This window comes from Myxine glutinosa, chromosome 1 (assembly GCF_964187855.1).
Source record: "Myxine glutinosa chromosome 1, kmMyxGlut1.1, whole genome shotgun sequence".
Classification (NCBI taxonomy): Eukaryota; Metazoa; Chordata; class Myxini; order Myxiniformes; family Myxinidae; genus Myxine; species Myxine glutinosa.
In genome coordinates this window covers 291,806,758-291,821,259 of record NC_136261.1, presented here as the reverse complement: position 1 = coordinate 291,821,259, position 14,502 = coordinate 291,806,758, and the positions used below count along the sequence as shown (strand labels likewise).

Genomic DNA, 14,502 nt, shown 5'->3' with positions numbered 1-14,502 from the left:
CCATAAGTTGCTGCCAAGTGTTCTGTAAAGGAGCCGCCATCCAAACGACAGCGACTGGAAAAACACGACCGGCCATCAATAATAATTTCTTTTTCGTCCCAGCGACAAGTTTTGATCTCTGTCATTGATCTCTCATGCTGTCGACATCAGAGGTAGGCCTTAATCATCACACCCTTGGCAACACTGAGTGGAGCTCTTACAATTTACATCTACTTGTGACTTGAAATATTTCCCAATTTATCACAGTAAACATCAATTGAAATTCTCGAGGTTGGAATCAAGGTTACCCGTGACATCTATGATCTAGCTTTGAACTAAACACGTTCGAAGCGCATTTTGAACGTGTGGCTCCATGTTTGAATGCATGGACGGTGATGTAGGCCTAAATGGAATTCTGGCTCTCCAGTTTGGTGTTATTACTCTTGGAACTTTAAGTGAAAGATTTGTTGAATGCATCACTCGTGAAATTGATACAATTTGCTGGTCATTGCTTTGGCAATGCTTTAATAATGCGACTTATTATAATCATGCTTTAGCAATGCAGAAAGAGAACAGTATTAAAGGTAAGAGTGTGGGAGTTTTTTTTTTTTTTTTTTTTGTATACTGAATCGAGGCTCGTGAAAGAGCTAACACTTACTTCACAAACAAATCAACCAGACAAACAAAATATATAAAAAGAGGGAGCGGAAGACAAGATGGGGAGAGAAGGGGAAGCACACAAACACAACATTTGAGAGCAGGGAGATGTGTGGAAGGGAGAGGGCTTGGGGGGAGGAGGCGTGGGAAGGGGGGGGACGGGACTGTTGTTGAGTTGCTGATGGTTGAGCACCTGTCTTCTTCCCCTGCCACCCGAGATTGTTAACGAGCCTATAACAGGGATGGATCTTGCTGCTATGAAGGAACCAGCCGGTACTGCACTCAATTATTGGCCAACAGTTCCTGCAAAGAAAAGTTAAATATTTGTGGAAGGTGGGTTAAAAACAGCCATCAAGTATATGAGATATCAGATGTTACTGATGAAACCCACACAGATGCCATAAATTACATCCTGATACGCTGCAATCTATCGGGCTGGATCAATGTCTGTCGAGGCCAAGGATATGATGGGGCATCAAATATCCAGGGAGGCATTTGTGCCGTTGGTACCAAATTCACCATGAGAAGAGCCCAGCCGACTCTATTCATTGCGTGGTGCTACTGAACCAATTTGTGCCTTCAAGATGTTTCTCACAAAAGCAAGCCGATCCAAGAAGCACTGGATCTCGTCTTTGAAATACAACAACAACACAACAGGCATTTTAAGGCCATTTTCCCTGCAAGAGCGGGGGTTAGCCTTCCGGGTCCCATGACAATCTTCTCCATTTTTCCCTATTTTATGCATCTCCCCTTGTTAACCCCCTTGCCCGCATTTCTTCTTCCACCATCTTTAGCCAAGTCTTTCTCGATCTTCCCCATCCTCTACTTCCTTCTACATTCATTTCCATCACTCTTCTCAACCAGTCACTTTCATCCTTCCAAAACACATGAACAAACCATCTCAACCTGTTCCTCTTCACAGCATCCATCACAGGCTCTATTCCCATCATCTTTCGCAATTCATCATTTGTCTTCCTCTCTCTCAACGATTTCAATCCGATGGTCACTCTGGATGAAATGACTGGTTGAGAAGAGTGATGGAAATGAATGTAGAAGGAAGTAGAGGACGGTGACTTACTGTCACCTCTTTCAACCTCCACACCTTCAGTACCAATCGAGAATGATGCGATGCTCGTACCGAGCGATAAAGTTATTGGAGCATGGAATGAAGGTATTGGAAAGGGTGTTGGAGAGGAGGATAAGGAAGAAAGTGAAGATCGACGAAATGCAGTTTGGATTTATGCCAGGAAGAGGAACGACAGATGCGCTTTTCATTGTGAGGCAGTTGCAGGAGAAGTACATGGAGAAGCGGAAGAAGTTGTTTTTTGGGTTTGTTGATCTGGAGAAAGCATTCGATAGGGTTCCACGCAAAGTATTTACATGGGCATTGAGGAAGTTAGGAGTGGAGGAATGGTTGATCAGAGTAGTGATGGCAATGTATAAAAGAAGATGGCGCACAGTTGTAAGGACGAAGGACGGGAACAGTGGTGAGTTTGAGGTGAAGGTGGGAGTGCATCAGGGGTCGGTACTAAGTCCACTACTATTTGTAGCTGTGATGGAGGTGCTGGCTCAGAACGTAAAGGAGGGTTTACCATGGGAGTTGTTGTATGCAGATGATCTGGTGTTGATTGCAGAAAGTATGGATGGACTGAAGGAAAAGATGAACAAGTGGAAGGAATGTATGGAGACAAAAGGTCTGAAGGTGAATATCGGAAAGACGAAGGTGATGGCAAGTGGTAAAGCATGTGGTGAGGTGGAAAGAACTGGGAAGTGGCTGTGTGCTGTGTGCAGGAAGGGTGTCAGAGCGAACTCCATTCAATGTACAATGTGCGCTGAGTGGGTTCATCAAAAATGTAGTGGTGTGAGAGGGTCATTTACCAGTGTGGCAGCTACATTCAAATGTAAGGTGTGCACAGAGGGAGCTGCAGATGGAGGAAATGTTGAGTTGGATCTTGGAGACGGCGTGAAGCTGGAAGGTGTGAAAACATTTTGCTACCTCGGAGACATGCTGAATGGAGAAGGTGGATCAGACTCGGCAACGGTTGCTCGAGTGAGATGTGCATGGAAGAAGTTTCGGGAACTGAGTGGCGTGCTGATGAGGAGGAGAGTGTCGCTGAAGCTGAAGGGAAAGGTGTATGCTGCATGTGTGAGAAGTGTTATGATTTATGGGAGCGAGACATGGGTAATGAACGTAGAGCAGCAACGAAGGCTGGAAAGGGTGGAAATGCGAATGGTTCGATGGATGTGCGGAGTATCGTTGAGAGAGAGGAAGACAAATGATGAATTGCGAAAGATGATGGGAATATTGCCTGTGATTGATGCTGTGAAGAGGAACAGGTTGAGATGGTTTGGTCATGTGTTGAGGAAGGATGAAAGTGACTGGTTGAGAAGAGTGATGGAAATTAATGTAGAAGGAACTAGAGGACGGGGAAGACCGAGAAAGACTTTGCTGAAGACGGTGGAAGAAGAATGCGGGCAAGGGGGTTAACAAGGAGAGATGCAGAAAATAGGGCAAAATGGAGAAGATTGTCATGGGGACCGCAAGGCTAACCCCCGCTCTAGCAGGGAAAATGGCCTTAAAATGCATGTTGTTGTGTTGTTGTTGGTCACTCTGGATGAGCTCCAGAGATCCTGTGTGGAGATGGGAGAAACTTCCAGAAGGACAACCATCACTGTGACACTCCACCGATCTGGGCTTTCTGGCGGAGTGGCCAGACGGAAGCCAATATACTGGCCGTCTCCGATCCTGGTACTTGTAACGCTCCTTTGCAGGGGGGATTGATCAGGGTTATTGGTCCAGGTATTAGCCGAATACCTTTATCAATCCCTCCACAAAACAGGGAGACAGGTACCGCTCGAATCCCGGGCAAGATGGTATTTTGCCGAGCGGTTTAGCAGTCCGGAATCCGAGCCGTTAGCAAAGACTAACCCGATTGCGAAGCGGTTCGGCCAAAAATCGTGCCACAGGTGCTCAATCGAAAGAAGGGACGAAAGCGATTGGATGAGAAAGAAGAAACCAAAGGTAAGAAGGAACAGATATTTATTATTAATTATGTACAAAACCCAAAGGAAGAGAAGAAATCAAAGTAATATACAGGAAAAGAACAGAAGACACAGTGCAATTCTTTAACTTATACAGCTTAACTTATCCCCAGGACAAGACGAACAGAACAAACTCACGTACACAAAAGGGGATTCTCAGGCAGAAATGGCTGGCTGGAAGGAGAAGGTTCAGGTGGGACACAGGGCAGGAAGGTCCGGGCAAAATGCGCAGCAAAGATGTCCGCTCCAGGTTCGCAGTTCGGAAGCGAACAACCGGCGGCTCCACACGGCAGGGCTTTCTGCAGCAGCAGGTATCTCCTTAATCGCCGCACCTCCTTGATGGGTACGGATTCGGAAAATGCCACAAAATGCCACAAATGAAAATGCGCCTCCCTCCACAGAACAGCAATTCATGCTCCCTCACTCATCTGCGGTGGGGGCTTTGCGCAACGGGTTTTATAACCCCGCCCTTGGAACCCTCGCGAACCTGCCAGATCTTTCACTCCACGCCCTCTCAAGCCAAACCCACTGATTCCTGGTTGGTCGTAAGGGCTGGCTGACCCCATATCTGATGACGATGAGGTGCCACGCCCCCCTTCTTCTCCGAAATGAGCACAGGGGCAATGAAGGTTTGGAGCAAGCGGTAAGGCGGCTGCGGCTGGCAGAGGCGCTTTGGGGAAATTGAAAAGGGGGCCTATCTTATTTGTTTGATGCAACGCAGATTCAACTATTGGAAACACAGAATAATGAAATAACTATAGAGAGGTCCTACGATTTGCTACGTGTTGCAAAGTGGACTAACTAAGGTGCGATTATTTCATTTAACAGCCAATTAAGGGGAAATGTACCCACGGGTTATTTATAAGGAAATTTAATCCTAAATTTACATGTGAAGGTTCTAAAAACCGCAACAATATATATATATATATATATGTATGTATATATATATATGTATATATATATATATATATATATATATATATATATATATATATATATATATATATATATATATATATATATATGTCGGAATGGGACTTAGAACTTGGGACTCAGAAGACTCAGAGAAAGGAGCAACGGATATATTTATTAGAACTCGTTACACAAGCTTGCGGAAAGCAGGATGTCGCAGGAGGCTCACACAAAATGACCACCACTACAACAAGATGCTCTGAAATAATTCGATTTAAACTTGCTATATATAAAGAATATAGGGTGTGGCTTTAGCTCACAAGATACAGAGAAAGAATGGGCTCATTGGTCCTCCCACCATCAGTCCCATCCTGTTGTTCAGTTAGTTAAAGGAAGTTCATCCAAGGCCACTCATGGGTTAGCTCAGATAAGGAGATAGTCAGCAATATGTGGCAACATGTTTACAACTTTCTGTATAGAGACCTTGGTTGGGGAAGTACAAAGGGAGTGGACACTCATAAATGTGTCAGCCTACAGGATATTGGCAAAGTCATATGGGAGGCTGAGAGATAGCAGCTGCAACCAAGGCCAAAGAGGGGAACTAAGAGATTATGCCAACACGGGGCAAGAGCTCACAAGCACAGAACTCCTTATTAGGGTATTACACATCCTCAATGCACAAGAAAGGAAGGACTAAGTATTATAAAAGAATACAGCAATCAGTCAAAACAAAACATATAATTGGTTATACTTGGTAATTGGTAGAGCAGCAACAATTAACAAAGGGGGAGGGGCATAACAGCTCCCTACATACCGCCCTTTTGGATCTAAGATACAACGTTATCTACGAGCCAATCAAAGGCCTTTATTTCAAACCTCAAACAAAGCAGAAACAAAACAAATCAGGAAAGTCATTCAACATATCACGCGAAGGCAGCCCAGTGAGCATGTAGTGCCCAAAGCACTCCACATCGCACCCAGCAGGATGATTCGCGTCTGTATGTGAGTAGCAATGTAAGTCCGTAAAGACAGGGTGATCAAATGGCATGTAAAATCCTCCGAGAGTATTGAAATAGGCAGTGTCACTAAACATACCACGCGAATACAGCCCAGTGAGCATGTCCCGCACCCAAAGTACCACACATCGCACTCAGCAGGATGATCCGCGGGTATGTGGGTGTATGCGGGTGTATGTGGGTGTATGATGTAAGTCAGGTGCAGATGGGTGTATGATGTGAGACCGTAGAGGCATGAAGATCGAATAGCGTGTCAGATCCACAACGAAGACCTCTGGTTCAGCCGGGGTCCACACCCAGGAGGATCTCCCGACCCACCCTTGGTGCACAGAGGTGCGGCCAGGACTCCCCCCCGACTGGAGCTCGCCCAAGCTTACCCAGGTGAAATCCTTGTAGATCTTCAGCGCTCAATCGATATTCATGTTCATGAGGTCTCTTATATGCTGGTGATCTGGGGAAGACACAATGTCATCAGTATCAGGTGGCTTAAACCTATGGCCAAAAAACAAAGCATAACGGTCCAAAGGAGGGAGAGAAACTTCCTTTGGGTCAAAGTCGAGATCGTCCGAGGCGATGCTGCTTCCACCGCCGTTATCCATGGACGAATCTTCAAGACAATCAGATTCGGAACTCAGAGTATCTCCAATGTTGAGTTCCTCACCATCCAGACTCGGGTTTGCAGTTGGGTCCAAATCCAGGATTGGGTCAGTGACGTTTGACTCACTGTGAGCTTGTGAGACATAAAGGTGAGCTCGTGAAACATAAAGAGGCAAAGCCTGCATTGAGACATAATCATCAGTCGGGGACCCTTGCAAGTGGCCCACATCATCATTAGTAACATTATTCTCAGGTGGCGTAGGCCTGCGGCGTAGGAGGCCAGCAACAGTCATAGCCTTACACATCGAGAAAAACTGAGAGGTCTGCCTTAGGTACTCGTTGGCGTCTGCATGCGACATGTTGGGGTCCAGAGTAATCGGTGTCCTGGCAGCCTGAAATGCTCTGAGGTCCGCAACTGTGTAATCAAAATCATTATCGGTAATATCAATAATGGAAGAACAATCTTCGGAAGCGGAGATCTCATTGTCGCGGCCCAGTGACTCGTTCGGGTCGTCATTCCAGGATCCGCGATCTGCAGTCACGTCGACGGCAGGAGTGTCATCCGGACCCACGGTCAGCTTGTCGGTCCTCACCATGGCCTTTTCTGGTGTCGTCTTCAGTGTCCATCCTGTGGTAAACTTTCTCACACACGCGAGGACTAAAGCCTTGATTAGTACACAACAAACCACGATTCCAAGGACTATTGCCAAGGCGGTCAATATCCACTTTACTATCGTACCCGTCCATCCTTTAAACCAGTCAGTAAGCCACTGGTGGGAGGCTTCCCGATCCATTCGATCCCTTGTCAATATATGAGCACTTTCTCTTAACCTTATAATAGCAGCACTGACCCCTTGTGAAGGATCAGGAATAAAAGTACAACATCTACCCTCAATTATCCCACATACCCCTCCTCGTTCTGCCAGTAGCATATCTAACGCAACCCTATTTTGCATAACCATTGTACGCAGGTGGACAACCGTGTCCAACATTTCGTCATGTGCTGTAGCGGTGTCGTTGGCCACCTGTTCTAAGATTAACGCAATTTTGTCAATGCGGTAACTGTTCATGACCGTCCCAGCCCATGGGAAGAAGAAACTAACGGCTTTCTCCCAATCAGCGCCGTGTAAGATGGTGGTGTCGTCGTCGTGCCAATAGGTGCTTCGTTGTGTCCTTATGAGTGCAGTGGTATTATGCAAGTGTTGTCGCATTTCCATCTCTGGGAAAACTGATCCTAAATAGCAAATTCCTCCCCAATTATCAAGTAAATATGGGTAAGCTTTATTCCCGCATACAAACATGGTCCCGTGCGGAGCCACTAAATGGGTGGTCATGCAAGTGCGAAGGTCTGGGATAGTGTTTGTTCCGTTTTCCCCTTCCCATGCCAACTGGAGGTGTGTGAGGTTATGTAGGGGCGAACTTGTAACATTCACTAACAGCCTGTGTTTCCCTTCCCTAGGGTCCGCGAGGAGGGTATCTCTACACACGGATTTGCCTACCATTATTTGGCCCTTTCCTTCTAAGCAAAGGGCCCCCCTGGTCCGTGTTACCATCGGCATGTTGTGTCCTATCCTTTGGTTGGCGGCTTTTCCTGCCGCCTCGTCCGCCCTTGCATTGCCCCGAGCAACGTCAGTGTCCGCCCTTTGATGGCCGCGACATTTGATCACCGCAATAGCGCGGGGAAGCAAAATGCTTTGGAGTAGCCCTTCCACTCCTACCATGCGCACCACAGTCCATATCCACCACAATTTACCTGTACCCTCTACCTATTTTAAACTACTATCCACGGGTATTCGTGAAGGGGGTCCATCTTTCCCAACCACTCCCTTCGCACCAGCCACTCCACGTTGTCCATAAACCTCTGAGACACACACACAACCTGTCCATTTCACAGTGAGGTGGGGTGCAGATCAATTCTGAAATAACAAAGAGGGTTTTGTCTGAAATTCGTCTCATGAAAACCCATCCAAGAGTCCAGTGTGACAGACAGACAGACACAGACACTGTGACACACAGAAAACCCCAGGTACACATTCAAACCAGCTTGTCCCCAGATCCACAAATGTTCACTTTCTCCCATTACAATCCCCTTAATTCATTCCCTGTGCAAATTAAACCGACAGTTCAACCCAAGGTCGCAGCACGAGTCGGGCCTGGTGTGGGAGTGAACCAGATAAGACTTTGGCTGAAATGTCTGCTGCCCCGGCCAAGCCTGTTTATTAGATTAAAGGAAACGCATTTTAAATGCAGTGAATTTTTTTCTAAAAATGGCAAAATGAAATTGGACGTAGCTTTTTAAAGCACTTTTGACAATTTCCACTTTGGACTTTTGGTCCAACCACCACTTTTGGTTTTGGTCAAACTTTTGACTTTGTCCAATTTCCAGCTAACGTTAACCTTTAATTTAAACCAAATTGCAACTGAAGTTGCTTTCCTGAACCCAGGCAGTTACATACATCCCTGCTCACGCCACACAAGATGACAGGTGATCCACTTTCAACAGATACCACACTACACAGAAACCCTTGGCAATGCAACAACCAAACTCCCAAAACAACAACAACAAAACATCCAATCCACCTCAATGGCTCACTTAGCAGCTCATTGTGTCCCTGTCTATCTCTTCTTGCATCTACACTGTTCACAGCAAGTCCAATTCATCCATCAAGCCACAACATATACCCAGAGTATATGTAACAACCACTCAAACTTAATCCAGCTGCACATACCGTTTTCCCAAAAACTCACAGGGCAGTCCAAATCCAGACCAGTCATGCATTTACATGTAAATATTAGGTATAGTATCTAAAATTAAACAAATGGTCGACTTGCGGCTCACAGATGAAAAGCTTGTATCTTTAAGATTGATCTAAGCTTCCAACATTTCAAATCGTCACTTGAAACATCAGCTTATATCAAAATACTTGCTCATTCCTGGAATCGCACGTTCAACCCTTTGTGTCATGACACAATATCTATTTAAATAACTATTTTCCATTTATACATTCATAGAAATGTTAGCGTCGGTCACAATCCACATGGATTGTAGCTGTCAGCGAGCGAGCCATCCATTCCATACAAGTTATTTCACACAACCATTCTCCATACACCTGGGTTTGCACACCTGTGCCCACACACTGACTCCAGGCTTCTTCATTCAATACAATGCACTCACCCACACTCACAATACTCTGCTCAATAGACAATACTCTTCTACACACACACACAGCATCATTTGATCTAACTACTCCCTTCTGAAACTTGCGCTTTGCAGTCGCCCCTTATATTATTGCGCTCCCCCATCACTACAATCCACCAACGTGCCCCACCACAGGCATCATGCCACCACTCAGCCCCACAGCCACCCATGGCAACTGGAAGCGACACTGACACTCCGACATTGATACCTGCTCCATCTACAACACATATTTACACAACAACATCAAACTCAACTTCAACTCGGAGCACACTGACATCATCTCCCATTTTCCCCGTCCCATATGCACTAGACTATAGGAATTAAAATTAAAATTGAACATAAATCCACAACAACTTAAATCAACGTAAAACCCAGCGGTTTTATCAACAGCCCAGCCACTTTCCTTGTTCGCTCTCCTTCTGTGGAACTGTAACCTTCAACCACACGAGCCCTTTATCACTTTGCACTTCCAACAACCTTCTTCACACTTCCTCCCGAACCCCTTTTGGCATTGGCCAGCATCCCAATGCTCTTAAACAACAGATTCAACAACATCCAATAAGTGAATTCATTTCCCCAGAACTCATTCCCCTGCTCAGGAGCCACTTTGTTGTCTTTTCTCTGCCAGTAATACAAACCGAAGCACACCTTTGTCTGCACATGTACTTTAACCATGATTATATGAGACCCAACACCAGGACTGCTCCCTGGAGCTGTCATAACTCGCCTTCACACCCCATCCAACCACATATCTCACTCAACCTTGCCAAAATCCAATCTATTTACCTTTGTTGCACACAACATCTGTCCCCCATTGCCCATCAAAAGTGCCCACTCCACAACCCACAATTTTCTCAGGGTACACACCTGTCTTTACTGTCGAAATCCATGTTTCAGAAATATAACTCCATGGCCTGCTAGACAGCCAGACAGACACAACAATGAAACTATAACCTCCATTCTCCTTCCATGGTGAGTTTGTAACCCCAATTTGTCTTGTCAATTTGTTCCATATTATTCCCATATTTTCCTATTCCCCTTCCAATGGAAAGTAAATCATGGAAGTAAGTTACCAAAAGAACTCCCCTCCAGGCCAAAGGTGTGTATTTCACACCTCTACAGCATTTCACACCATGACATAATTTTAATCCTTCTCATTACACAGCTCATTGGCTCCCATGTCCTGTCAAGCAATGTGCAGCTTCACAATGTGCTACATCCTTCAGATGGACGTTAAAATAGACATTCCCAGCATGGATTTCAATATTTATCCAATAGCCAATGTTAAATTCAATCCCACCTGCCCAATAGCTATTATGAATCCCAATATCCCAATATAAATTGTTTCAACTCGACTTTCAACCAATTTTACCGCCAACAAACCACCATTAACCTACCTCCCCCTGTTATTTATTTATTTTTCGTAAATAAACAAATAAACAAGCAAATAACCTAGTCTGTTTATTGAAAATAAAAAGTTCCCATATGTCTTTCCCTGTAACACTCACCACGGGTGTGCACTCCCGCAAATACCCCCACTCGCGTGCTCCGATGTGCCCCCTCGCACACTTGCCACAACATAAAACTCCCATTTACTGGATTAAACCTTGGCCCTCCGTGGAATCGCACCACAGACTTACGATCAGACAAACAGGCAGACACGTCTTTCCTACATGACATCATACATTGGGACCTTGTCAGTCGGATCACAGGCCACAGGAGAAATATTCTATTTTTAGCTTACATAAACCTCCAACCTACTCTCCAACACCGTCAGGTTGGAGAAAATATCCGAGTAAGTGTTTCTACGCCCCCTTAACTATTTCTAAGCTTTCTATGCAACCTTTTAAAACTCACAATAGTTCAATTTCAGCAAGATTTTCTTTACTATTTTCCCACGTCATTCATGCCTAATACACCTCACACATCCATACATACAGCACAAGTAGCCAATACCAATCGACATTGCATAATTCTGCAGGCAATACAAGAAACCCTTTCATACGTCAATGACACACACACACAATGGACACAAATACATACTTCAATGACAGACATCCATATATACATTTATTCATTCATTCATATACCAATGAGTCTCTCAGACGTCGCGCGAACACCGGATCGACTCCAACCATGCACCTCCAACAGCCACTCCCCTGCCAACCTAGGCAACGCATTTTAAATCATGCGTTTCCCTATACATTCTCCATACCACGTGACTGACAAACCGGCTCGCATTTCAAACCACTGCGCACATTCAGCAGTGTGAACAGTCGCAAAAATTCACAGCACAACGACCTGAGTGGGTCGTGTACAACGCCTTATGTCTCAATCATTCAAAAGAAAGGGGATTCTTAGACCGGGGTGGAAAGGGTGAGTTGGGGTGAAAAGGGTGGGGCAGGGAGGGTGGTGTTGCCTGGAACCCTGGGACAGAGCTCAGGGCTGGGAGGGTAGGGGTTTGGTATCTGCCTGACCCTCCCACGGGGACTTGACTTTCAACGAGCGGCATCAGTCACTCGTTAGCCTGCCTCTCTATTTCCTTAACCACTTCATCCTGCATTTTATTCACCTGTTTCCTCAGGCCCTTGAGTTTTAATACCTCACTGGCCAGGCTGGCCTGTTTCGATCTTGCCTGTCACTTCATCGCTTCTTCCTTCCACCAACCAAAGACTTTCCAATAGTCAGGTGGGAAGTGTTTCGTGTCCTGTTCTAACTTTTCTAATGCCCCATACAACACGTCCAATTTTTCCAGCGCAAAAGACCCTCCTTCGGGCCATGGTTCACCTAGATCCTTAGTCAGCGCAACCCATGACTTCCCTGGTCTCGCAGCATCATAGCCATACCTCCGAAACATGAAAAATGCTGGGGTATTTCTGAGAGGTTCACCTGCCTTTACAGTCTTATTACCCATCCTGTTCCCCATCCTAGGAAAATTTTAGTTTACCGACGTAGCCTTGTACCCGTGAGGTTTGCCCGCCTCGCGAGGTACGGCCTTCTACCTAACTCTTGAGAGACTCGTAGCCTTGTACCCGTGAGGTTCGCCCGCCTCGCGAGGTACGGCCTTCTACCTAACTCTTGAGAGACTCGTAGCCTTGTACCCGTGAGGTTCGCCCGCCTCGCGAGGTACGGCCTTCTACCTAGCTCTTGAGAGACTCGTAGCCTTGTACCCGTGAGGTTCGCCCGCCTCGCGAGGTACAGCCGTCTAACCTACCCTTACTGTACTCTCCTGGCGTCCTACGCCCGTGTAATACTTCTAACCTTACTTATAATTCCAACGTATCCCGGGTAGGCCTCGGATCGGGACGCCGCCCTTATCCTTACCCTCACAACCCAGAGATCTATTACCCCTTACCCTCAGGCGCCCAACGTGGGGCACTTCCCCTTACGTAACGTTACCCTAACGAGTCCATAAACAGTCAGTTGCTCCGGGACCCAAGCGGTCCGTATTTAAATTTAGGTTCGTGGATCAGGTTCGAGCAGGGAACGGAACAAACGGCACCCGAGCAAGAGAGTGGGTTACAATTTGGGCTGACCCCCAGGCTGTAAAGAAAAAACAAAAGAAAACCACAGCTCACCTGACCCGGATCAATTGCCAGCTGGTCTCACCACTCACTTGCCTGGGACTGCGTCCCGGACTGCACAGACTGATCCCACCACTGCCACCACTTGTCGGAATGGGACTTAGAACTTGGGACTCAGAAGACTCAGAGAAAGGAGCAACGGATATATTTATTAGAACTCGTTACACAAGCTTGCGGAAAGCAGGATGTCGCAGGAGGCTCACACAAAATGACCAACACTACAACAAGATGCTCTGAAATAATTCGATTTAAACTTGCTATATATAAAGAATATAGGGTGTGGCTTTAGCTCACAAGATACAGAGAAAGAATGGGCTCATTGGTCCTCCCACCATCAGTCCCATCCTGTTGTTCAGTTAGTTAAAGGAAGTTCATCCAAGGCCACTCATGGGTTAGCTCAGATAAGGAGATGGTCAGCAATATGTGGCAACATGTTTACAACTTTCTGTATAGAGACCTTGGTTGGGGAAGTACAAAGGGAGTGGACACTCATAAATGTGTCAGCCCACAGGATATTGGCAAAGTCATATGGGAGGCTGAGAGATAGCAGCTGCAACCAAGGCCAAAGAGGGGAACTAAGAGATTATGCCAACACGGGGCAAGAGCTCACAAGCACAGAACTCCTTATTAGGGTATTACACATCCTCAATGCACAAGAAAGGAAGGACTAAGTATTATAAAAGAATACAGCAATCAGTCAAAACAAAACATATAATTGGTTATACTTGGTAATTGGTAGAGCAGCAACAATTAACAAAGGGGGAGGGGCATAACAGCTCCCTACATATATATATATATATATATATATATATATATATATTTATATATATATATATATATATATATATATATATATATATATATATATATATATATATATATATATTGTTGTGGATATGAGAATGGTTTTTTTGTTGTTGTTGTTGTAGTGTAAATTGTTGTAAAGAATCGCCCTCCTTACTCCAGTATTGTATAAAGATCAAAGGGCGTTCCCGTAGTTAGTTCCATAAAGCCTACATGAAGGACACCATAATATCCCTGTTCAGTAGTTTATTTCCTTATTATGTGTATTAGGGTAAGGCCTTGTCTTCCATTAAGATGACACTCCATTGCACCAAGCGAAATAAGATAGAGCCCCCTTCATTTCCATTCCCAAACCCTCCATTTCCAACTGCGTCATTGCCAAGCCTCAATTGCCAGCTACATCCCCTCCAAGCCTCAATTACCAACTGCACTGGGCAGTTTGTCAGGTTTGCTACAGCTGTGGGTTGTTGGTTTCGCCCCAAAACTGCCATTAAGCATGTGCTCAGCTCGGGGAAGAAGGGCGTGCCCGCTCATCGTCATCAAGGGTGGAGTCAGAGGGCCTGTGCCCACCAATCAGGGCCGAAGCGAGCTCACCGAGGGGCGTGTCCTGAAGGCCGGCGGCTTGATCGCCTGAGGCGCTATAAAAGCGCGCGCGCAAGAGCCGAGTAGTGGTTGGACAGAGAGACGTGTAGGTGGTTGGACAGAGAGACAT

The 14,502-nt window shown here is 45.8% G+C and overlaps 1 long non-coding RNA gene across 1 annotated transcript in view; it reads right to left on the bottom strand.

Annotated features, from left to right (window-relative positions):
• Window positions 1-473: 473 nt before the first annotated feature.
• The window catches only part of LOC137419449 (uncharacterized), an 81,776-nt gene continuing 67,747 nt past the window's right edge, over window positions 474-14,502 (bottom strand). The window contains exons 3-4 of the long non-coding RNA XR_010982883.2: window positions 3,821-4,013; window positions 474-939 (exon numbers count right to left, since the gene is read on the bottom strand). This is a non-coding gene — a long non-coding RNA (uncharacterized LOC137419449). The remainder of the gene's footprint in view (window positions 940-3,820; window positions 4,014-14,502) is intronic.